Raw genomic sequence first — 22,654 nt, 5'->3', positions numbered from 1 at the left:
AAAATATAGAGAGTTACACTGAGCAGCTTCAAGTTCATATGGAAGGGGAGCTCCGGGGTTTGCACCGCGTGATGGCAAGAGCAAAGCAAGTGCTAAACAAAAGCCAGTGACCTGCTTTTTTCTAACAATGGTAAAGTCATCTCGCTTGCCTTCTGCTATTCAGATTGCACCACACGTGTGTTTGAATCCTCTGATGTTAGAGCTGATATTGTTCATTGGGACAGCACAGATTTGGGTCATGGCAGGGTTTTGAATAAAGCCACACGAAATTAAAGTATATCCTGAGAAACAAAATACTGTATACTTTTATCATCTGAGAACAAATTTAATCCAGTATGAGAGATGCCTGGGAATCCTCTTGTAACACCAGCCACAGCTACCGCAGAGCATTTTGAAATGGGATACGGTGACATCCATTTTACTGATGAGCTCCCGAGGCAAAAAAGGCAAGAAGTGACAATCCACACTCACCCCAGAGAGCAACCGAATCCGGGGGCTTTGCAGGTGTAAAACCACCGGAGGAGATTGACACATCCTCCTCACCTCACCAGAGATCCACGGAAGTTTTCTGGAGCAGAGATAACACCTGTGTAATTTCTATGGCATCGGTGCTGTGAATGAGACTATGTCAGTATAAAATTAGTATTAGTGACATAAGATTAATATTAAGCCTTGTAGGTAAAGGACTTGAAATTCTTGTCTCTGTTCCAACTGCTGGCATGAAAAACAAAATGGTCAAAAAGTATGAAATTCAGCTTTTTAGTTACTTTTGGCTAAAAGTGTGAATTTTGAATAAGGAAAACTATCTATTAAATGTTTAATGTAGGTCTTCCAAATAGTCATGGAGCTGGTGGCACTTCGGGATTTTTTGAATACCGCTGGAGGTTTTTCGCTAGGATTTTAAGTTTTCCTGGCAAATGACTTAAACATTCACAAAATACTTCCATTACACTGAAATGGCACTAAGGAGGAGGAGAGCATATTTGTCAGCCATCCGCTCGCCTGGACGAAGGACAGGGCTGACCTCAGCCCTGCCTGGACCGGGGTCGGTCCTTGAGGGAGGATGCCTGGGAGCTTTCGCATCCCTGGTGCTTCCAGCCATCCCCTGTCTCTTTACGTGACGCTCTCCGTTTCGGGCACGCATTCAGCCTAGGACACAGAGCTCGTTTCCAAATTGGCTTCAATACCTTATTTCCTTATTGGTGCCATAGCAGCGAGGCATTCCTTACGGTGCGCTATTCTTCTTTTTCTCGGGTTTTTTTTTTAGCGTTATTAATTGTCCTCAGTGACAGTTCTAAAGCGTTGGTTGTTTTTTTCCCCTCTGATAAGACAAACACGTTTGAATCGAACAAGCCTTGACAAATGCTGGAGATATACACACTGCACCGAAATAATGAGGGAGCTCTTTAATACAACACCACAATATGTATGGGCAAGTCATTGCACTGGAGCAGTATGAGCTTGTCAGATCACAGTGAAACGGTATTTATCGAAAGAATAGGTACGAGGAAGAACAGCAGAAAGTATTCTGCTGTACAAACATGCAGCCGAGCAAAGCCTTTGGAAAAATAGGACACATGCCACATCAAACCATTTTCTCTACAAAACTGCCTGATGCCAATAAAATTGCCCACAATAAATTGAAATATTTTCTTGCAGAAGAGAAAAATGCAAATTAAGTGCCAAATTTAGTCAGGTCCAGATGCATAAAACAGAGAGAATCGATAGCTGTCAATAGCTGTATTTTATTTGACTGCAAACTATAAATTTGAAACAAACAAACAAAAAGGTCATGGCATGATGTTTGTTAAAACACAGAGGGTTATAGCAAATTTAGACAGAATTGTACAAAGTTACACTTCCCAAACCAGTGAATCACCCACAACTAACCTGTGTGCATTTCTAATAATATTAATTTGCTAAAATCGGGAAAAGGGGAAGTGTGGCAGCAGCCCTTCACACCAGGCGTGTGTTAGAGCGCCTGTGTACGTAACACGGGCAACCAACTTCACAAAGCGTACGGCAGCATGACTCACATTGTCAATATAACTCCCCGACTCCATAATTATAAGGAGGTGCCAGTTTCGTGCTATTCAAAGCATATTTTGAAGGGTAAAACGCTTTCTGGCCTGACAGCCGACCTGCCTGCCACGCTGGCCGCTCCGTGCGGAGCTGCGCGCGTGATGCCAGGCATCTCCGCTGCGGGCTGGCTGCGTCACGGGATGGAGCGATGACCCGCGTCCAGCTGCAAAGCTCCTCTTCCACCACCCGTACCACCGCAGGACCGAGCCCGTGAAGCTGTGCCCGCCTCGTGTCGCTGGCACTGCCCCGTCACCGAGCGGCGGTGACAGCCCGTGATGCTGTGCGCAGCCCTTGGCGGGCGTTTCGGTGTGCACAGGCTTGCAGGGAGCTCCTGCCCTTCTTGAGGGGTTAGCCATGGAAAGCGGTGACATGGGGCTTTCCGAGGGCACACTTTGTCTGGGGTTCACACAGACGTTTTAGCGCAACCAGCTCCCACCTATGCCACCGCCACCAAAATGAGAGCTGGCTGCCACACTGGAAGGAAGGTCGGCCACTCCATTTCACGGCACCTTGGTGAGGGACCTACAAATTTGAAGCCACCTGCCTCAAGAGGAGGTGCTGGGAGTAGGGATGGATTCACATGGAGGGAGGTTCCTCTCCAGAATACTGACTGCAGACGTTAGCCACCCCTTAATGGGGTATGGGTGGTGGTGTGCAGTGAGTCCTCCCAGGTTGGTTTGGTTGTACCAGAGGACCCCAACATGGCCTGATCCTGCCATGGACTTTTCTGCCTCCAGGAGGAAGACCAGTGCCCTGCAGCGAGTGCTGAGCATAAGCTGGCCACTGCCACCCTCAGCCAGGGCTCGATCTCCCCTCCCAGCCCAGCTCCCCACTACCTTCATGGAAGACACAACGGTCTCACCTCCAGAGACACTTGCTGGAGGGCAGAGAGCATCATCTGTAGGTGACACACAAAGTGACCTTGCCCTTGGGCCTCTACCCACCCCAGCACATCCCTCCTGCCACCGACAAGGTACGTCTGGATCCTCCTCAAGTGCTGAAGAAGGAGGAAGGCAAAAATCCCACCGCCGAGACTTACAGTCCAGCGCTGGCACAGCAATCCTGGAGGGAAAGGGCTTGCATGGAGCCAGCTGCCCCACTCCCACCGCGCAGGGCTCCCCGTCACCTGCTCGTTCTCACTCTTGTCGTTGCTGCAGGCGCTGTAGGTCAGGAGAAGATGATAGCTGCAACCCAACACAGAAATAATTAACTGCAGTGCACCGAGGGGAAAATACCACAATGACTGCAATAAGCATCAAGAGCCTGCAGCCTGAGGCAGCCCGGCGCGTCAGGAGAGAGGAGCAGCATCCCTGCGAGAGCTGCCACTCAGCGCTCTAATTTGTAGTGGCCAGACAGCCCTCTCCCGGCCTTCCGCCCCGTCAGAAAACAGCTCCGGGTGTAAATTTACACTGGGAGGAATTAGCAGCCCGCTTGCCCTGGGCTGGAAGGAGGCGGTTTGGGTTTCAGGGCTGCCACTGGGCGATGGGAGCCGAGTGCTGGGGAAGAGGGACCCGGCACCTCGCAGCTTCCCACGGCTGCCGAGCCCGTGGGCAATCCGTGGGAGGGCTCTGCTGCCAGGCGGGTGCTTCTCTAAACGCAGACATCCTGGGACCCTTCTCCAGCCACCGGCTTTGACACTAATAATCCTACAAATAGCCTATGGGGTTTAACTTCTCCTCTGGGTGAGGAAAAGGCTCAAGAAAATGAAAGCCATGGCAAGATGGGATGTCTGCAGCAGCTTGGCAAATCCTGCTGCCCACGGAAGAGGGAAAGAGGTGGCTCCTGGCTCCCTTTTCCCTGGAATGTAGAGGACCTGAGAAAAGGTCTGGAAGAAGAAAGGCAAAGCAGGTTGAAAACACAATCTGGTCCAAGCTTGGCTCCATCCCAAGAAGCTGCAGGAGATGAGAAAGGAGCACCATGAGGTGTGGGAGAGTGATGGTGTGGCCAGGACATGGGGACCAGGTTGTGTGCCGAAGGATGTCCTGCGGGGACAGCCCTGCCCGCCCAGCTCTGCAGGGAAGGCTGCATCCCAACCGCATCCCGGTCAGAGCCCCTCACAGCAGAACATCAGCGGGGAAGGGACTGGGAAGGGGTTTGGAAAAAAGCAGAGGACCGCAGTAAGGTGGCCGGGCTGGAGAGCTGAGAGTTCTAAGGAGAGGTTAAAAGAGCCAAATACATATAGCTCAGCTGGGAGACGACTAAGGGGACATGATAGCAGCCTACAAGTATTTGGAGGCTGTAAACATCAAGGAGGGAGAGGAATTATACATGGGGCATAACTAAGAGTAATGGGATGAGATTAAGAAAGGAAGGGTTTAGGCTGAATAGCAGGAAATATTTCCCAACGATGAAATGTGTTCGGCTACAGAATAATCCTTCCAGGGCAGGACAGGAGCACAGCAGTTTAGATGGTTACGACTACCCATGACTAAACCCTGGGCTATGTGCTGCCAGGCGTAATGGATAATGTAATTTCTGTCTCTGGCCTCCAAGGTTATTTCCTTTCCGTCTCTACAGGAGGAATATCTTATCAAGTAATGCATGCTTCTAACGTGATGTTCCTTTTGTCAGAGACAAAAGAGACTCCCAGTTCTCGGTCCTGCCAGGAGAGTCACTGCAGCCAGCGGATTAGGGATGTACCCTGCTCTGCAAGTCACACCTTTTGCCTTTGGGGCACACTCCCTTCTCCCAAATTCCTACCAAAACAAATACAAACTGAACCTCGAAACAAAAAAGAGTGGAGCTGGATAATTTTGCACTGTATTTAAATTTGCAGTTAGATAGCATGAAATGGAGAAACGTAAAAGAAATGTTGAAAAAAAAGGGAGTGGGAGCATTGCAAGCTCACAGATAATATGCTTGTTCTTTTGCTGCCTCTTTTGTCATGAAAGGGACCTGGACTGGCCTCAATTCAGCATCAAAGTGCTCCTGCAGTCAAATCCAGGGAGCTTTTGTACCACACAAAAGCTGTACCCCTCCAGAAAACAGTATTTCCAGTCATTTCCATCCATCCTTGGTGAGGAAGAGTCGGTCACCCAACAAAGAGGAAGGCAACTGGGAAGAGCCATCCATCGGGATCTGACTCACTGCATTTGCATTTGTAATTAGGGGATTGGAAATGCTCAGCGGCAGCATCAGGTGGTAACAGAACTGGAACAATGTCACCTTTCTTAGCTCTTGCGAAAAGCATGAGGTGCAAGCCCTGGGCGGCAGCGGTGGCAGCGGGGTGGCAGGGCTGGGACACGCGGGCACAGGGGGCAGAGCAACCACACACACGTTTCCTGAGGGCGGGAGTGCTAAACCTTCCCAGTTGTGCCACGTTTCTCCTGTTTATTTAGAGCAGACAGCAGGAGAGCAGCACAGGTCTGAGCTCCAGCCTCCGATGGAGATCCCCAAGTGATGAGGGTCGGTGAAGAGGCAGTCAGGGAGAAGTGGCATTTCTGAGGCTTTGAGAGCCCCAAGGCTGGGACACGGTGGGAGGAGGAGGACTAGGGAGCTATAATAAATAAACACTCTTTAACACAAGATCCCAGGGATAATAATCCATCAAATCCTAAAGGTTTGCCCTGAGCAACTACCCAGTTTATGTACAGTGGGTTACTTCCTTTGTACAAAACCTCTCATGCATCCTTATTTCCCATATACTGTTTCACCTCATGTTATACCTTGTAATCTTGGCTTGTAACGCCGTTTAGCGTTATTATATGTCACACTAGGGTTGAAGTTTAAAAAAACCAAACCGCAGCTCGGCTCAGACTCACCGTAGCCATGGGAGGAGTGCTTATAAACGCCGATGTAAACCTGGGGAATGCTTTTCCCACCTGCAGTCCTTAATACCAGCGATTTCTACACGTGTGAGCCGTGACCGAGGACCCCAGCACACCAGGGAGGAGCTACGCAGGGACATGCCGGTATGCAGGGGCAGAAACCGCAGGAGGTTTCTCACGGCAGAGTGCCGATGTGGCCACGACGGGGAAAAGACCGAGCAGGAGCAGTTCTGCAGGCGCTATCGATGAAGACGACGAGGCTCTTTTTGAAGAAGCATTTCTAACATTTTAGAACTAACATTTCTAACATTTGTATTAAAACTAAGGAAGGTGCAATGATGTGAAACCAAAGGGCTCCTGGTCCCCCAGGACAGGGCGGGATTGGAGCGCGCGGTGCCCAGGCGGTCCCCGCAGCCCAGCGCACGCATCCCGGCACACATCTCGCCGCGCTCCGGCACCGCAGCTTCTCCCACTATCAGATGTGAGTCACTGCCAGAGGCAGGATACCAGACCTGATGAACCAGAGGTCTTATCCGGTATGGAGGATCCAAACTTCCAGTGTTTACTTAAGCATGAAGCAGAATAAACTCTGGTCCTTAAAACTAAACATCTAAATGCACTCGCTAATCCGGAGACGTACAGTAAGCAATTATACAAACACACCTTAAATGTTTTTTGGCAATTTCTGCAGTTCACCCAGAAAGACGTGTCATCTTTCAAAACACAAAAATCCAACTTCCTCGAGTCAACGGGGAAGTGTTCTGCTCTTCTCCTTTGCAGGAACCGAAAGGTGAAGCCAGAAAAGTCCCGGCCAGATACATCTTCACACAGAACATCAACCACTACGAACAACACAAAGGCAAAACCACCTCTGTGAGCAGGAGGTGCAGGTGGATTTTCTCTGCAGGATGGGGGAGACAGAGGAGGATTAAAATACCTGACACCCTCCTGCACAGTGCTCGATTTTATGACCAGGAGCCTAAGCCTACTGTTTTCTCCCATAGCCATGTGTGATCCCTTTTTAAAAAGACTGCTCCAGCCACACCGTTGAAATACTGTTTAAATACATTCTGAAAGATTTTTTTTCTTGGTTTTTTTTTTTTTTTCCCTGAAAACATGGGCAGTTGCTGAAGTTAATGTTTTGTAGAGTAAAACCACAAGGTTTCACTCAGTCCTCATCTATAATTGTGGTAGACACTAAAAAATCCCTCGAGAGTCCCAGCACACACAAAGCCAGACCAGATCCTCCAAGTTCTCTCCACACACAAATCCTCCTAAATAGCAAATATTAATATATAGTAAATGATAATTGTAATACTTAGCACTTCCCACCCATAGGTCTCACAGTATTTCACTGAGCTGGATGAATGCCTTTATTCTCTTGCTTACAGGCAAATGAGGACTTGTCTTCTGCAAACACTTTTCCACACAGGTGTTTAATTTTAACCTTATATGTAGTTTTGGTGATTACGTTGTGGTCAGCCCAGTCGTTGGGAGAGCTCCAGGTTAGTCGTCTTCTGTAGACGTTCCCTCTGGGACAGCAAAAATGCTCAAGGTGTTTTTAATATACACACATGGACAATTCATCTGCTTTCTAACACCAAATATTTGCACCCACACTCATTCGTTTTCTTGCTCTTCCATTTCTGGGAGAATCTTTGGTTTAGTGTAGTGGTGTTTCAGCAGGAGAGAGCTCAGCCCTTTCACACCTTTGGAGAAAATGTATTTACATCCTGCTCCGTATTTGCAGTGGGCAGAAATGCCTTCCCTCTCCCGACCCCGGGTGGGTTTCCAGCCTGGGACGGTACCTCCCGGGGGCCCGGCCCTGCTCCGGGAACCGTCCAGCTTTGCCCTGGGCAAACAGAGAATAAAAACCTGCTTGTGCCCCATGGCATGGACAAGCCATGGATCTATCATCCTTCTGTCTGCACTGTTAAAACAGGCACACAAAAAAATCATCTCTTCCTTTCACCAAAACGTCCTGCCGATTTTGAAAGCAGCCAGAGGGATGATGGTGAAAATCCTTATTCTGTGCTGCTTTGTCTTCAGAGGTGCCTCTGAACTTGTGCTGCTGATCACAGTACATCAGAGATGGAGACACCAACAAGACATCTGCCGTGGGCCAGAAAGCTGGTGATCCAGCTTTGAAACTGTGGCCTCCGATAGAGAGGTCTCAGGAGAGAAGTGTGGTGGGCTGGGCATCTCTGGCAGGATGATGTCCTCTGGCCCACAGGGAGAACCAGGGCGGGATGGCAGGAGGAGCACCGTGTCCACAGGGAGATCTTCGAGGAAGAGCGCAAAGCTTTTGGGAATAACAAGATCCAGCAGGTTTTCACACGTGCAACTACCAAATCCACCCCGAGCATCCTCAGCCCGGCGCCTGGCTCTGCTGTAAAACACACAAAGGCATATAAAACGCTGTTTCGTCATGTCGGCTCCGCCGGCCGCTCTCAGGCTCCCTCTGGAAGCCGCCTCTCCTTTCTGCCTCACTGGATTCAGCAGACCTCAGGGATAGGTTTGGCAATTAAAGAGGTCATGTAAATACAGCTTTGTTTGGTAGGTCCATGAGTAATGAGATGCATATTGAGAAACCAGCGCAGAGTTGGTTGCATCCTCCCGGGTCCTGGGAACTGCACAAAAAGTGCGAATTCCCTTGGAAATGCCACCCCCAGCGCAACGCCAGCCTGTGTTTAACCCCAGCTTCATCCACTGGTGGTGGGATGTGCTGGTGCTGAGCAGAAAGTGGGAGCAGGAGGAGACCCCCCTGTTTCCCGCTCCCCGGGTGACAGCTCAAGGCTGACACAGGGCAGCCTCTCCCCGAACGAGCTCACTCTCTTCGGTTTAATCTATCCCTGCAATTAGGAGGTAATAACTCTGGTGGGAAAAATGTAACAAAATATTAAGCCATCAGTTTTCATTTGTATGAAGCCCTGTGTATGCTGCCAGAAAGCGTTCTCCGGTATATGGTTTCTGCCAAATAATGTGTATTTACCTCCTTTCCACTCACAGGCCAGCGTGGTCACCTATAAAGATGAACGCCTGGGACCTGTGCACAGAATGGAGATGAGTTTCAGATGGATCACCAGGCACTTAAATATCTTTAGAACAACTTTGGAAGTCATTAATCGTAATAGATACGGCAATAACAATACAAGAGATGGAGAAGGTCCCAGAGGGCTGGGGAGGAGGCAGTCCTGGCTCTAAGAAAGTCTCACACCACGGCGCTCTTTAACATCAGGAATGAAGAGTGGCCCGGCCAGACCAAGGTCCCCTCTCTTGCCTCTCACCATGGCCCAAAGCCAATCCCTGGGGAAGAGGGAGGAATACAGTACATACCCAGTGACAGTCCCCAGAACGCTGCGCATCTCTGCCCACAGCCGTCTCTTCACCAATGAGCACTAATTTACCCTATTGCTTGGTCCCTGTCAAGGTCCAAGACTTGCTTCTCAACTGAAGGTAGACTTGGGTAGCTATATTCTATCTATATGGGTGCTTTTTTTCTGCCAAGGCCTAAAAAGCTGGTTTTAAGTAGATGCCAGGGTCTAACACGTGGCACATAACATCCAGTATGATATTCAGACGGCGCATGAGCTAAGACACTGCTGTGCTGTCAAAGCACAGATGAATAATACAACGCACAGCAGAGTATTCAGAGTCAGATGTAACAACTGCCTTGTGAGAACAGAGGAGGCGCGTGTGTTAGTTTGAAGGTCTATGTGCCATTTAGCACTTTCCCCCAAAATCTATAATGCATGGAATAAACTGCAGTGGAGATGCTTGGATCGATGTCTAGACCTTAAGTAACTTTTCACTCATGCCCAAATCCCCGGGATCCTGTTCTTTGGCAGTAAGTCCTCTGACAAGATCTCCAGAAAGTCGTTAAATGTGTTGTGATTTAACTGGCAAGTAAACAGCTGACCACAAGCTGCAGAACCAAAAATCCTGCTCGTGCAAAGATGAGAAATACATCAATATTTCATTGATTGAGATCTACACCCATTAACGCTGACGTTGTATAAGGAAACATCTCCAAATGTAATGCTCGAAGAATAATAAGCAGTTTTACTGGAGTAAATGGGGCCTTCCCAGTTGTCACAAACAGGGCTATAATTATTTTTAGAGGCCTGAGAGAATTAAACTAAATATTACCACCCTCTACAAAACTTTGTTTGTTTTATTTTTGTTTGTTGTGGGTGATCCTTGGTTTGCAGCTTGTTAGCAGCATGTCACCAGGGAATAAACACAACCACACACACACAAAAAAAAAATCCCCTCTTTCCCAACATCTCCTTTCAAAGTATCTTGCATGCTCTGCACGCCGCTAATTGCCGATGTACACAATTGCTGCAGCTTGCTTTGTTGTTGCATAAATGTCACCATTAGTAGTTGGGGATGCACAAACATCGTGTTTGTTTATTACTTAAAGATGACAATGATGAGAAATTCAGTGATTTAAAAGGAATGAAGGGATTTCCTTGCCACAACAAGCATTTTCTGCGTTTCCGTCTAACCACCGAGGCAGCAATGCCTCGTTCTGTCCACCAAGAAATCAGGTCTGGCGCTATCGATCCAGTGTGGCTACAGCAGCCTTTCACAAGCATGATGAAAATGCCAATAAACTCTGCTCTTTTATAGCTTCTTCCATTTCCCCAACACCTTTTCCTGCCTTAACCTGCCCACGCCCCGGGGGGAGGTCAGGGTAGTTGGTTGCAGGCACATAAACCTCATACGACTTGCTAGAGTCACACCAGGAGGCTGGGCAGGGCTGGAAAGAGGACTTCTCCCGCTCCTCATACTTAATTTTCTTGCTCCAGCACGGTTTGGGTTGTGTTGGGTTGTTTTTTTTTTTGCTTTTCACAATGATCCGCATAAACTCACAGATAGGTTTTCTAAGTGACGGAGCTGCTCTGCCTTTTCCTTCGCTGGAGTTCGTCTTCAGTGATGCCAGGTGGTGGATGCAGTTAGGAGGGACAGGGACAGGTCTGGGTCCCATCCCACTGCTCTTACCATAAATCTGAGCTGGGGGGGGGGACCCCACTTCACTCCTATTCCCCACTTCTTTCAGTGGGGAATAAGAGTGAAGCAGGGAGGGGACTGGAGTGTTGGAAATATTACCCTGAATGGATGATCTTGCAGGTCTGACTCACACAAACCTCCCAGTGGAGTGAATGGGAGGGCTGCTGGACTCGAATATAGAGGGAAAATTTCGGTATTGACTCCCTTCCCCCCATATGGTTAGGTCTGTCTTGGGAAGGACAATATTTTCCAAACAATTTGTCTTTTTTTTTTTTTTTTTTCTGAGCTCTCCTTTCCATTTGGCTCCAAAATAAATGTGCGTGCACAGAAAGAAGCTTATTCTTTTACAATTTGCCTCTTCTGGGAAGTTCAGAAACGTTACAATCCACTCATGTTCCAAACATCCCAGTTTCTCCCAAAGAAACAGTGTGGCCTCTTAAACACTATTCCAAGGATGCGCTAACAGGGAAGGCTGCAAATAAAGGAATGGGTGAGCTTGGAGAGTCATTTCTTCACTATATTTGGAAATATGGAGAGACTTTCTTTTCGTGGATGTTTATGGTGATTGAAAAAAGCAATTGCAAATGATTTTTCTGTTTGTGAAGGAACAATTCGTGCCACCATCACGCGGAATACAAGTTTGGCTGTGGGAGCCATCCCGTTGGAAACTGGGTTGGGTTGGAGACAATTTGATGCTGTTTTAGTTGACAGCAGGAGGGTGACCTGGCAATGAGGTCCCCAGCAGTGGATGGTCCTTCTTCCCTCCCGGCCCCCAGCAATGTTGTGCACTCCTCAGTGTCTTTTGGGAACAAACGCCCACCCGTGTGGGGTTGGTATCTGAATCTATCTGATGTCTTCTCTGAGGGAGAAGCTTTATGATGGCCATCTTTTAAACTGGAAGCTGAAGCACTGATACTGAGACTAATTAATCCGCCTGTGGATCAAGCGCAAAGGAAATAACAAGGCTTAGGCACCTACAGAAAGATTTACACTCATCTACACTCAGCTTCATCTTCCACCTTCTTTTAGGTACCACATCTAGAAGTTTGCTCCTACATCTTGCCTCAAAGGTGTATTTATTTTTCTAGTACCCGGAGGCTGCTCTTAGCGCCTGGCCTGAGGTGGCTCAGTCCGACTGAGCTGTGTGAGTGAAGAGCTCGGACAGGCTTCCAGCCCATATTACGTGTTCAGCCAGGACGGTCTCCCAGGGTAGGAGGGACGGGGTGAGTACATAATGTGTCCTTGCAGCCCAGAGGCCCACGGGGCAGCCCCAGCCCTGCCACTCCTTTGCTGTGTGGTCTTCGACCGGTTATTTGCCTCCCCAGAGCTCTTCTGATCCCACGCTAAAAAGGAGTTTGTCCTCCGGAGACTCCTGCACAGGGGGATACTCCTGCATCCGTATCAGATCTTTATGGGAGAAGGATCCCGGCAGCCCTGAGCTGCGCTGAACGTGAGCAGGATATTCTCAACGTTTGCCATGGTCACCTGCTCATGGTCACGACTCAAATCACCTGAAAACCTGGCAGCAGTTCAGCATCCTGGAGGAGTTCCCTCAGCACCCACCTAAAAACCTGGGCAAAGCCTTTCCCAGTGCCAGTGCTCAGCCAAGCCCGGCACCAAACGAGCTGTGTCCCTGCGCTGGGGACATCAGGGCCATCTGCGAGACTGGTGGGACACGGGGCCGTCTCCCCCGCTTCTCAGGCAGGCAGCCTGGGAAGCTCCCCTCCATCCTCAGCATGTAAACATCTGCTGGAGGAAGACTTTTCTCCTAATAACACATCATTAAACATTGATTTAAAGACAATCATCTTCCCTCTCTTTAATTTCACAGCACCTTTAAAACAGCTGTTAGGCTGCAGCGGGGACGATCGGCCGCACAGGAAACGCATTGTTAGCTCCTAGCATTAAAACAGTAGAATGCATTAATTTATGAGCTCCTACTCCCTCTCCAAACGTTTTATTATGTTAATATCACCTTGATGTGCTGGTAGGCCCCGGTGCCAAAGCCTCTTTCACACAGTATGTGCCATCCTAAATTACAGGCTGGGCGCCTCCTGGAACTGCCTTTGGAAAACTGGAGTAAACCAGCAAACACTAAAGTTAATATTATCTTACAGACTAACAACCAGCTAATGCTCGACATGTGAATCCCATTTACTTCTTCTCTCTATAACAAACGGCAAGTGTGGGACTGGACTGTTCCTGATTTTATGCTATTTATCTTTCTGATCCATTCCATATTCGTTGTCCTTGGTTTTCAGCTACAGCTAGAGCCTCTGTGCGTGTGTGCATGTGTGTGTGACCTGCTCTGTCGAGGAAAGCACAAGGCATGTCCCCGTCGCGGTGTTCGCTCGGGTCATCGCGTGACTTGTGCGTTTTTCTCTTGGGAGGAGACCTCCCAGGGTGGGGAGGGATGAGAAATGAAGTGTCTGAAACTCCAGAAGCATCCCTGGAAAATTAAAATGGACAAAGGGCCTGGGAATGGGTGGGCAGCACAGCCTGCACCGCATCACCCACCTCAGCATCCCCCCGGAGCCCTTCGTCCTCCCGCCCCAGCTGCAGCCCGGGCAGCCCTGGGGGCTGTTCGCTGCCTCCCCCGGGATGCTCGGCGCTGCGCACCCACCTCCAGGCTGAAGTCCTGAACCAGGAGCGTATTTCAGGGAGGAAAAAAAAAAAATCTAAAAAACAAACAAAACAAACAAAAAAATCCCCAAAGTGGCTCTTCCTTGTCCCTGCCCCCTCGGACAAGAACACCGGCCGGGAGGAAATGAAGAGGGCAGGGGCCGTGTAACCGGGAGCACCAAACCGCCCCCGAGAGGCTCGGCCGGGGCGGGGGGGGAGGCGGAGGGGGGCCGGTCCCGGGGATGCCTTCGGCGGCAGGACGGAGGTGAGGGACGCGGGGCGGCCGGTGCCGCCGGTCTCCCGGTGCGGCCGGCCCTGCCCCCGGCCCTCCCCCGTCTGCGGCACCCTGGGACGGGGCTGACGTCAGGAGGAGACGGGGAAATCTCCCAAGAAAACCCTGGAGCGGCGGTCGGGGCGCGCACAAGCGCCCGCCGGGCCCGGCACCCCGCCGCCGCCGCCGCCGCCGCCGAGCGCACCGCCCGGTAAGTTACCCCGAGGACGGCCCCACGCGTGTGTCCCCCCGCGCCCGTCCCCGCCCCACGCGTGTCGCCGCCTGTCCCTCCTCACCGACGGTCCCGGCCGCCCCGTCCCGCCCCCCCACGCCTGCGCCCGTCGCTCCGTCCCGCCCCACGCGATCCCGCCGCGTCCCCCCACGCGTGTCCCGCGGGGCTGTGTCTGTGTCGTCGTCTTCTTTCCCCCCCCACACCCCCCCACCTCCCACGTCCCCACTTTCTGCGGGGACGGAGGTGCGGAGCGTCGCGGGGCTGGAAAACAAAGCGGAGCCGGGACGTGCCGCCCCTCACCGCGGCCTCGCCTCGCCTCCCGCCCCGCAGCTCGGCGGCGGCTCCGCGCCCGCGGAGGCCGGGGCGCGACGGGCAGCCCGCTCCGCGCGTTCCGCTCTTCGCGCAGCCCTTGACATCTTTATACCGTGTATAAATTCTTTCGGGGCCTCTGCGCTTCGTCAGCCCTGACAAATGCGCTGGGAAATGCAATTCCAGAGGGGTTACTTCATTTTATATATTTTTTTTTAATATATATATTTAATTTTTTTTTTTCCTACCGCACCGTTTGCAGCCTCCAGCGCTTCTGCGCGGGGCGCGGAGCAAACCGCGGGTCGCACCCGGGTCCCCGGTGCTGTCGGTGGGGGCTCCCCCCGGCAGCGCGGAGGCTGGGGCGCCCCGGCGGGGCGAGGGGGCCCCGGGACGAGCGGCGGGGGTGTCCGGGGGGTGCGGGCTCGTAGTGCGCTGTCCCCCCCTGCGATGCTCGGCCGGGGCTGCGCTGCCGCGGAGGAGAGGCGGCCGAGGCCGGGGATGAGCGGGGCGGGCGGGAGGGGGGAGTCTGGGCCGTCGCTGAATTCCCTTGTCAGGAAAAATAATATTCTGCAGCCCCCCTGATTTTCTTTTGTATTATTATTTTTTTTCCTCTTTTTTCCTGATTTTAAAAATAAGCACCATCTTTAGGAACTCCATAGAGTGCGAGGGTCTAGCAGCACCGCTCCGGGATAACTCTTCCTGCAGCGGGAATGAAATTCTCGCAGTTGGCAGAAAAAGGCTTTTTTTTTTTTTTTTTTCCCGCGTCTTAACCCTGCTTAAATGGCCGTGAGGGCTCTGCACCGATGGTATCCTTCGGAGACTTTTTTTAGGTCTCACGTTAAAAAATTTGTCACTCGGCGAGTTTTCTGTTATTTCGTCCCTTTTCCCCAAATTTTGCCAGCCGCACTGCAGGCGAACACAAAGTCTGAGGCACGAATTGAACGTAAAACAATACTGTTGTGCCTGAATCGAGGACGGAGACGGCGTTTGCTTTTTTTTTTATAACAATTTTAAAATATACAATTTCTACTTAACAAACCAAGGTCCATGTTCTCCGGGTTATTCCCTGCGCCAGCTCCAGCCCTGATGTAAAAACTGACTTCTAAATATTTCCTGAGAGCTACTTCACTGGGAGAAAATCCTTCATTTGCCTGAAATACGGACAAAGTCCCTGGAAATCCCGCGCTGGAGAGGTGGCAACATTTCTCTGGGAAAGTTTTAGCTGAGTCGAAGGCGCGTATGATGGAGGTAGATATTTCCTCCCGAAACCCACCGCCGAACGATAACCTGGCGGGCTCCGCAGCCTGTCCTTTACAGTCGGTTTTATTGTTCATGCAGGTTTTATTATGAAATCGTCTATTTCCAAGGGTGTATATCCTTCTTATCGGGTTTAGAGAAGGGAGCGCCTTTCTCCGAGAAAATGACCGCAGATTGAACGATGCATAATTTCTCTCCCGTGATGAGCAGCTCGGATGTATGTTGCTTTTAAATAACAAAAGGGGAGGAGAAAACATTCTCTAGTAAAGCCGAATTCCTTCGTTAGACCGCCTCCTAAACGTGCTAATAAAACTAATTCGTTTTATTTGCCCTGAACTTTTATATCTAACCCGGCGTGCTGATTAGCACAGCCCTCTGCAAGGCAGTAGGTTCCTATCTCTCCCCGAGATGTGCCCGTTAAGATACCGCCGTTCCCACAATGAAACTGGAAAGAAAAGTGTCCCGTGCCTTTATCTCGGCGGTATTTGCTGTTCGGGCAGCGGAGACGAGCGGGGGTTGCGCCAAAGCCGCGCCGGGAGCAGCGCGGTGCTGCCGGGCAGCGGGGCGAAAGCAGCCTCTTGGGGGGAAAATTAAAAAAAAAAAAAAAAAGAAAGAAAAGAAAAGAAAAAAAAAAAGGGGGGGGGGGGGAGAAAATTTTAAAAGAGAAAATAAAAGGAATAAAAGTGAAAAAAAAAAATAAATAATATAGAAGAGAAAAAGTTGAATGTACACAAAGGTTAAATGTTTCTCTGATTTTGCATTTTAAAGCAGGAAACGTGCGGCTCTGCAGAGATTCGCTGCTGTTCTGCGAACATTAAAGAGCCCAGCGCGTTATTAGAATATTTCAGCCTTTCAGGAAATGTCCTGTTTAAGAGAAACGTGTTTCCCCCATCCAAATGCTGCAGCAATTAAGAGGTTGCTCGCCCGAAACAAGGTGGGGGGAAACCCACATGGAAACATAATGTCGGTGGTTCCAAACACAGCGTCTGTTTTTTTTTTTTTCTTTTCAGCTGAAGAAGGATCTTCAGCAAATGCCAACGGAGTGCCCGGGCCTTTGATTATTCTGCTTCACAGGCATCTTTTTTTAGTCCACAAAAGAGACGCATTTCGGGATCTAAAGATGCACAGAGTAACATGAGCAGGCTGCCTAGCAAACTCCGGTGCCCCTTCCTCCATCAATTAATAAGAAAAGCATGTTCCCTCTGCTCAGAGAGGGAATTGTGGGACTATATTGTACTTTTCCCCTCTCTTCCCCCCCACCGAAGGCAACAACCCCCCCCCGTGTCCCTGAGCTGTCCATCCTCCGTCGTTGTCATTGCGGGGCGCTGACAATCTCCCGCTCACATCAGGCTGCGAATTGCCAGAGATAAACCCGAGCCGCTGCTAAGAGCAAATTAATATTTTCTTAGAGCAGAGTTCAGTGCCTGTGGGCTGGAGGATGCGGAGAGGGCTGGGAGGCAGCTCTGGGCCGGGGAGGGACTGTGCCGCCAGGCATTCGGGGAAAAAACAAGAGTTGTCCCAGGTTGGCGGCGGACACCCAGGAGATGGTTTTATTTTGGGGGTGAGGGTAGGAGGGAGGAGGGCCGAGGGGAACACCACCCCCCACCCCTCCCGTCTGCTTCCAGCTGCAGAAACCCGAATAGGAAAACCGTTTCTCCAGCCTCCAGTCGCTGCATTTCAAGAAAGCCTTGGGGTATCATTTGTATCTGTCAGAGAACATTAAGCCTTCAACTTTTTCATCCCGAGTTTTTGCAAGCGCGGCCGCTGGCCGCCGGCGCCCGGGGCGGCCCCGGGGCGGTGATGGGGATGGGGGGGGGGGGGGGGTTGGGGGTTGGGGGGAAAATCGGGACGAGCCGCAGCCCCGGGTGCCCCAGGTGCCCCGGGAGGTGTCACGGACCAAACGCCCCGAGAAAATTCCGTTTCCCCCATCGGGTTTGAACGGCGGGGAGAGCCGAGGCGGTGGGGCTGAGGGAAGCGGGATGGGGCACGGAGAGCCCTGGAAACCCGCCCGCACAGCATCCGCGGCGCAGCGCTGCACGGATAGGGGGAAGGGGGGCCTACGCGCCCGCGGAAGGCGGAGGCTTGGCCGGCACGCGGAGGGAGGAGGGCTGCGGATCCAAAACGGGCAGATTTCGTTTTGCTCAACTTCTTAGGAAAATTGCTCTCCTGGCTGCGCAGAGGAGGACAGGCCGGCTGGGAGCCAGCGTAATTTTCCACCTTCCTCTCCTGAGCGATTTAACATGCTCTCTGGGCTGAGTTTCTTCCCCCTCTCTGCTTCCCGCTGCCCGCTCCGTCCGGCCCGGGGTGGGGGACCCGGCTCCGGCTCTGGCGGGAGGTCGGGAGGTGCCGGGGCTCGTTTCGCGGTCGCCGTTACTTGGGTTTGCTCAGTTTTCCCTTCGTGTCGCGGCAGGGAGTGCTGGGATTTGCCTTGCGCGGGGGCGTACACCCGGGTCTCAAATGTGTGCGTAAGGCGGCGTTTGGGGAGATGCTGTTTTGGGGCAGGACACCCCCAGGACATTGCCCCCCCCCTAGCAGTTCGTATCCCCCCCCCCCCCCCTCGGTGCACTGCCACAACAAACACCGCTCTCCCAGTGCGGTCGGTGTTCCGCGGGGCGCCGCGCTGTCCTGCGCACACCCCTGCGCGCATCCCCGGCCTCTGCTTCTTCCCAACCCGTGTGGGCATCCCGTGGGTCAGAGCCACACACCAGCACAGACTGGGACCGGGGGCTGGAGGCCGAAAACCACTCTTCTACCCGTGCGGAGGACATTTTCATAAAGAGAAACTTTAAAAATGCTCCTGCGCGCTGTCGCGGTGCTGCCGGCGCTGGGCACAGGTGAACTGCGCCCTTCCAGCATCTCACACCGCCCCGGCGATGCCTTTTCGCCGCCTGATGGGCACTTTTAGGATGGTTTTGTTATTAAAAGTTGTTTTCCTGCAGCAGCTCCCGGCTGCTGGACTGCGCAAAGGGTGCACCAGCTGGAGGTTGGCTGGCTTGGGCTTGGTTTGGCTAGGATTGCTTTGTTTGGGTTCAGCTTGGCTTGTTTTGGTTGCGTTGGTTGCGGTTTCGTTTGGCTTGGCATGGTTTGGTTTGGTTTGGTTTGGTTTGGTTTGGTTTGGTTTGGTTTGGTTTGTCTTGGTTGAGTAGGGTTGGGTTTGCTGGGCTTGGGTTTGGCTGGGTTTGGTTGGGCTTGGTTGGGTTTGGTTGAGCTGGGCTTGGTTGGATTTGGTTGGGTTGGGGAGCCTCTCCCTCTTCTTTTGCCTCAATACAGCTCTATTTTTCAGAGGGCTTCCCTCTCCTCTCGGGCAGAGGTGCGCTTGGGAGGAGATACTTTCATTTTTGTAACAATTCCCAATAATTTATAGACTGAATCCGAGTCTATACAACGCTAATAAATCTGAAGAGGAAAAGCTGGCAGAGATGGAACTTCACCGCCTGATATACGGCCCAGGTGGTTTTGCGTTGGCTACAACCACTGCAGCCTGTCGGGGATGGGAGCCCCTCTCTGAAAGCAGGGACCCCCTCCCCAGCACCCGGGGGGTGACACGGCCCCAATCCCCACGCACCCGGCGGTGTCCATCCACCCCTCGGAGGGCAGTGGGAGTCCTGCTCTCGTTCAGACACCTCTCGTCCTCTTCTTCACGGGGTTGTCACCGGCGTGGCCAGCGCTGATTTATTTATAAGCGCCGTCCCCTCATTCTTGGGTTATTTATAGCAGGAGGAAGCGGAGCGGTTTATTTGCGGGCTTCCAGTGTTTCATAGATCCCTGATACAGCCCCCAGCTGCGGGGAGCCTGGGGGTGCGGTGGCTGCGCGGGCGCGGAGCGGTGGTGCTCTCCGGCCAGCCCCACGCCGCGCTGCGCGGAGCTTTCCCACGCCAACCTCTCCCGTGACCCGCGCACACCGCCCGCGTCCCGGCCGGGGCTCTGTGGGCCCCGCTCGGTCCCCGGCCGGCCCGACCCTTCCCTCCACCTCTCCCCGGCCCTTCCCACGCCCACGCAGGTCGCGGGTCCCCCGAGGAGGGGAGACGTGTGTGGGTGTCCCCGTGGGGCCGCCGTCCCTCCTTCACGTCGCGGGAAGAGCAGCCGGCTCCGAGCGGGGCATCAAGGCTTTGCTTTGGGTCCTGGCCTGGCTGAATGGTGAGGCGTGACGTCAGGAAAGCAGGGCTTGACGTCACACGAGCGGACCCGTGACGTAGCGTCTGCTGGAGAGGGTTGCCAGAGGAGAGTTGTCCTCAGCATCCCGAAACGGAGCGGGTCCGGCGGGGAGGAGAGAGAAGAAAAGCGCAAACCGAGGGGCGACAACCCCGCGGGTGCGCTCTCTTGTCGTGACACGTGCTGTCGCGACCAGCAACGGGAAGAACCGGGCAGATTTGGGTCTGTGCGATAGGAGTTCGCCCGCTCCCCAAAGACGCGGGGCAAGAGGACGCCCTTAAATCCACATAAGACATATACGACACAGACACAAGACACATATATATCCGCCCTCCTGAGACCGCCGACCCGTGCGCAGGTGTGCGGTAAATGCCTGACCCGCACCACGGACATGCGGGGGGGGGTGAGGAGGGAGCCGGGCGCTACTCTGCTTCCCGAGGGCCGAGAGCGGCAGGGCCGGCCCGTTACTCTTCATTTAACGCCCGTACCGGGGGGTGTCTGCCCCGGGAGTCCCCCAGACGGAGCAGGGAGAACCCTCTCCCCGGAAGGCAGCCGGACCAGGCGTTATCGCCTCGGCGAAATCACTCCGGTGCCCGGGGCTGAACCTTTCCCCGCGCTCGGCCGGGAGGAATTGAGCCTAGAACGAATTTTTAAAAAATAGATTTTATAGAGCAGAACAAAAACTGTAAATTAGGAGCATTAAAAAGAAAAAAAAAAAAAGGAAAGAAAAAAAGAAAGAAAAATCCCGCCTCCGGTTTTGAGGCTGCTGTGAGCAGGAGGTTTAAAATAGCCGGAGCGGAGCCGCCGGGCTGTTGGCAGCCTCCCCCCAGTACGGCCCGCCGGGCTCCATCCCGCTCCCGCTGCGGGCGGGGGAGCCCCCGGAGACCTGCCCCGGGGCTGCCGCTGCTCCCGGCCCGCGGACATAAAGCAAAAAAAAAAAAAAAAAAAAAAAGAAAAAAGGGATTGTGAAGGGTCTCAGGCACCGTGCACGTTTGCAATCTGGTCACCTTCCTCCTCCTCGGGAGAAAGGCCATCCCCACCTCTCGCTTCTCTCCCGGCAGGATGTCTCCATCCTTCCCGTGCCGTGGGCTTCTGCATCAGCTCAGCCCCTCGGAGCCCAGAGGCCCTGGTAAATATTTGCATTTTAAACCATGTCCATCTTTAGCAGCCCCGACATTGCCTGGTTCACCCCGAGTGCCCGAAATCCCCTGTTGTTTGCAGACTCCTGAGCGAAGTTCAGCCGGGAGCGGCGGACAGACAGAGGGACATCATACGCCACAAAAAAAAAAAAAAAAAAGGGATAGGGAGAAGTAGAGAGACCTGACCCTGACATCCCCCACCTGTACATCCCCCAGACTGCAAAAGGCGCTGGACATCAGAGGTGTAAGGCTTGGGGCTGGGAACTTTGGGGTCTCCCCGGGTGTCCCCGGGTCCGTGGGCGTAGGGGGGGCCCGGGCCCGTGGGGGCTCTGCCGGGGGGCGCGGGGCGGGCCCGGCTGCATCGCCCCGGCCGTGTAGGAAAAAGCCCGCGCGGCTGGAACATTGCTTCCCTCCACTTTTCCATAAACCAGTTCAAAAGTTCTCTCCCACATCTTTACTTGATTTGAAAGCAAAATAGAGTGTCAGGATGGATCAGTTAAAGTGAGCCGAGAAAATAAAGAGGAGAGAAGGTCCTTTCCCCGGGCAGAGTTACAGCCAGGGTCCTTCTCCCCCTTCCCCTCGCCCCCTTCCCCGGTGCAGCGAGCCCCCCGCCGCCTGCCCCGCCGCTACCTCCGGTTCCCACCTGCCCCCCGAGGCTGAGGGCTTCCCGTGGGTTTTTCCACCTCCCCAAACACCGATGTGTCATCCGGGAGGGCTCAAGGCCGTGCCCCGGCCTGCGCGGGCACCACCGGGGACCGGCCCCGCTCCTCCCTCCCTCCCCGGGCACCGCACCGGGACTGGGCGCACCAATGTCCGCTGAGAGTGAGGATCTCCCACCCCTTCCCCGCCGGCCCCCGGGCTGGCAGAGCCGCCGATACCCCTCCGGAGGGTCACCGCGAGTTCGGCTGCGAGAGGCAAATTATTTGTTATTAATCATGTGCGGAAAGATGATGTGATGGGAGCGTTGGCGCTGCCGCTGTTCCCCGCGGTGCGGTCCTCCGGCCGCCGGGCTGGGTCCGATTATAAACCCCGCAGCCAGAAAAAAAAAAAAATCTTAAAAAAAAAAAAAAAAAGATTAAAACAGTTCAGACACAACCCCCAGGATGCCATCCCCCAAAGAAATCCCCTCCAGCTCGGAAGGACGTGTTCCCCGCGGGACTGAAACTCGCGGTGGGGTGGCTTCGCGCCGGGACGGGCCCGCGCAGCCCCGCGCAGGGATGCTGAGGGGTGCGCAGGTTGCGCGTCCACTGCAGGGCGGAGGTTCTGCGGGCCGGGAGGCCCAGCCGGGCTGGTTACGGCGGGGATGCCACCCTGCGCAGGGGCGCAACCTGCGCGCTGCCGGCTGGCAGGACGCTGCGGAGCAGGGCGGGCTGGCGGGGGTGCTGGGGGCGGCCAGGGGGTCCCAAGCCGCCCCCCGCGCGGCTGGGAGTGATTTTCTACCTTTCCATTCGTTTCTGAAATGTTTTTAATACCTCGCCGAGTTTAGGGGAGGCTGCGGGGAAGGGGGGGGGGGAGAGGAGGAGGCGGGGGAGGGCACCCTCGGAGGAGAGGCGGCCGGGCGGAGGGGGGCCGAGCAGGGGCCGGCCCGGGGGATCCGCGGGCCTGGCCGCGGCCGCGCAAGTCGCGCACATCGGCGGGGGAGCGCGGAGGCAGGTCCGCCCGCGCGGCCGGGCTGGGCGAGCGCTAGATGGAGTGATGCATTAGTGAGACGGGGAGGTTTTAACCTTCAGGGGGAGGAGCCCCGTTTAACTACAGGCATTTGTTCTAGGGCAGGTCACTTTAATCTCTTTAGCTTTAAACTGTCCAA

At 53.3% G+C, this 22,654-nt stretch overlaps 1 protein-coding gene across 1 annotated transcript in view; it reads left to right on the top strand.

The window, feature by feature from the left end:
• The first annotated feature begins 14,321 nt into the window (after positions 1–14,321).
• SAR1B (secretion associated Ras related GTPase 1B) overlaps positions 14,322–22,654 on the top strand; it is a 186,680-nt gene continuing 178,347 nt past the window's right edge. The window contains exon 1 of the mRNA XM_082489913.1: positions 14,322–14,331. The gene's annotated coding sequence lies outside the window, so the exon portion shown is untranslated. The remainder of the gene's footprint in view (positions 14,332–22,654) is intronic.

Source organism: Vanellus vanellus (assembly GCF_965231255.1).
Source record: "Vanellus vanellus genome assembly, chromosome: 13".
Taxonomy (NCBI): domain Eukaryota; kingdom Metazoa; phylum Chordata; class Aves; order Charadriiformes; family Charadriidae; genus Vanellus; species Vanellus vanellus.
This window is presented reverse-complemented; position numbering and strand designations above follow the sequence as displayed.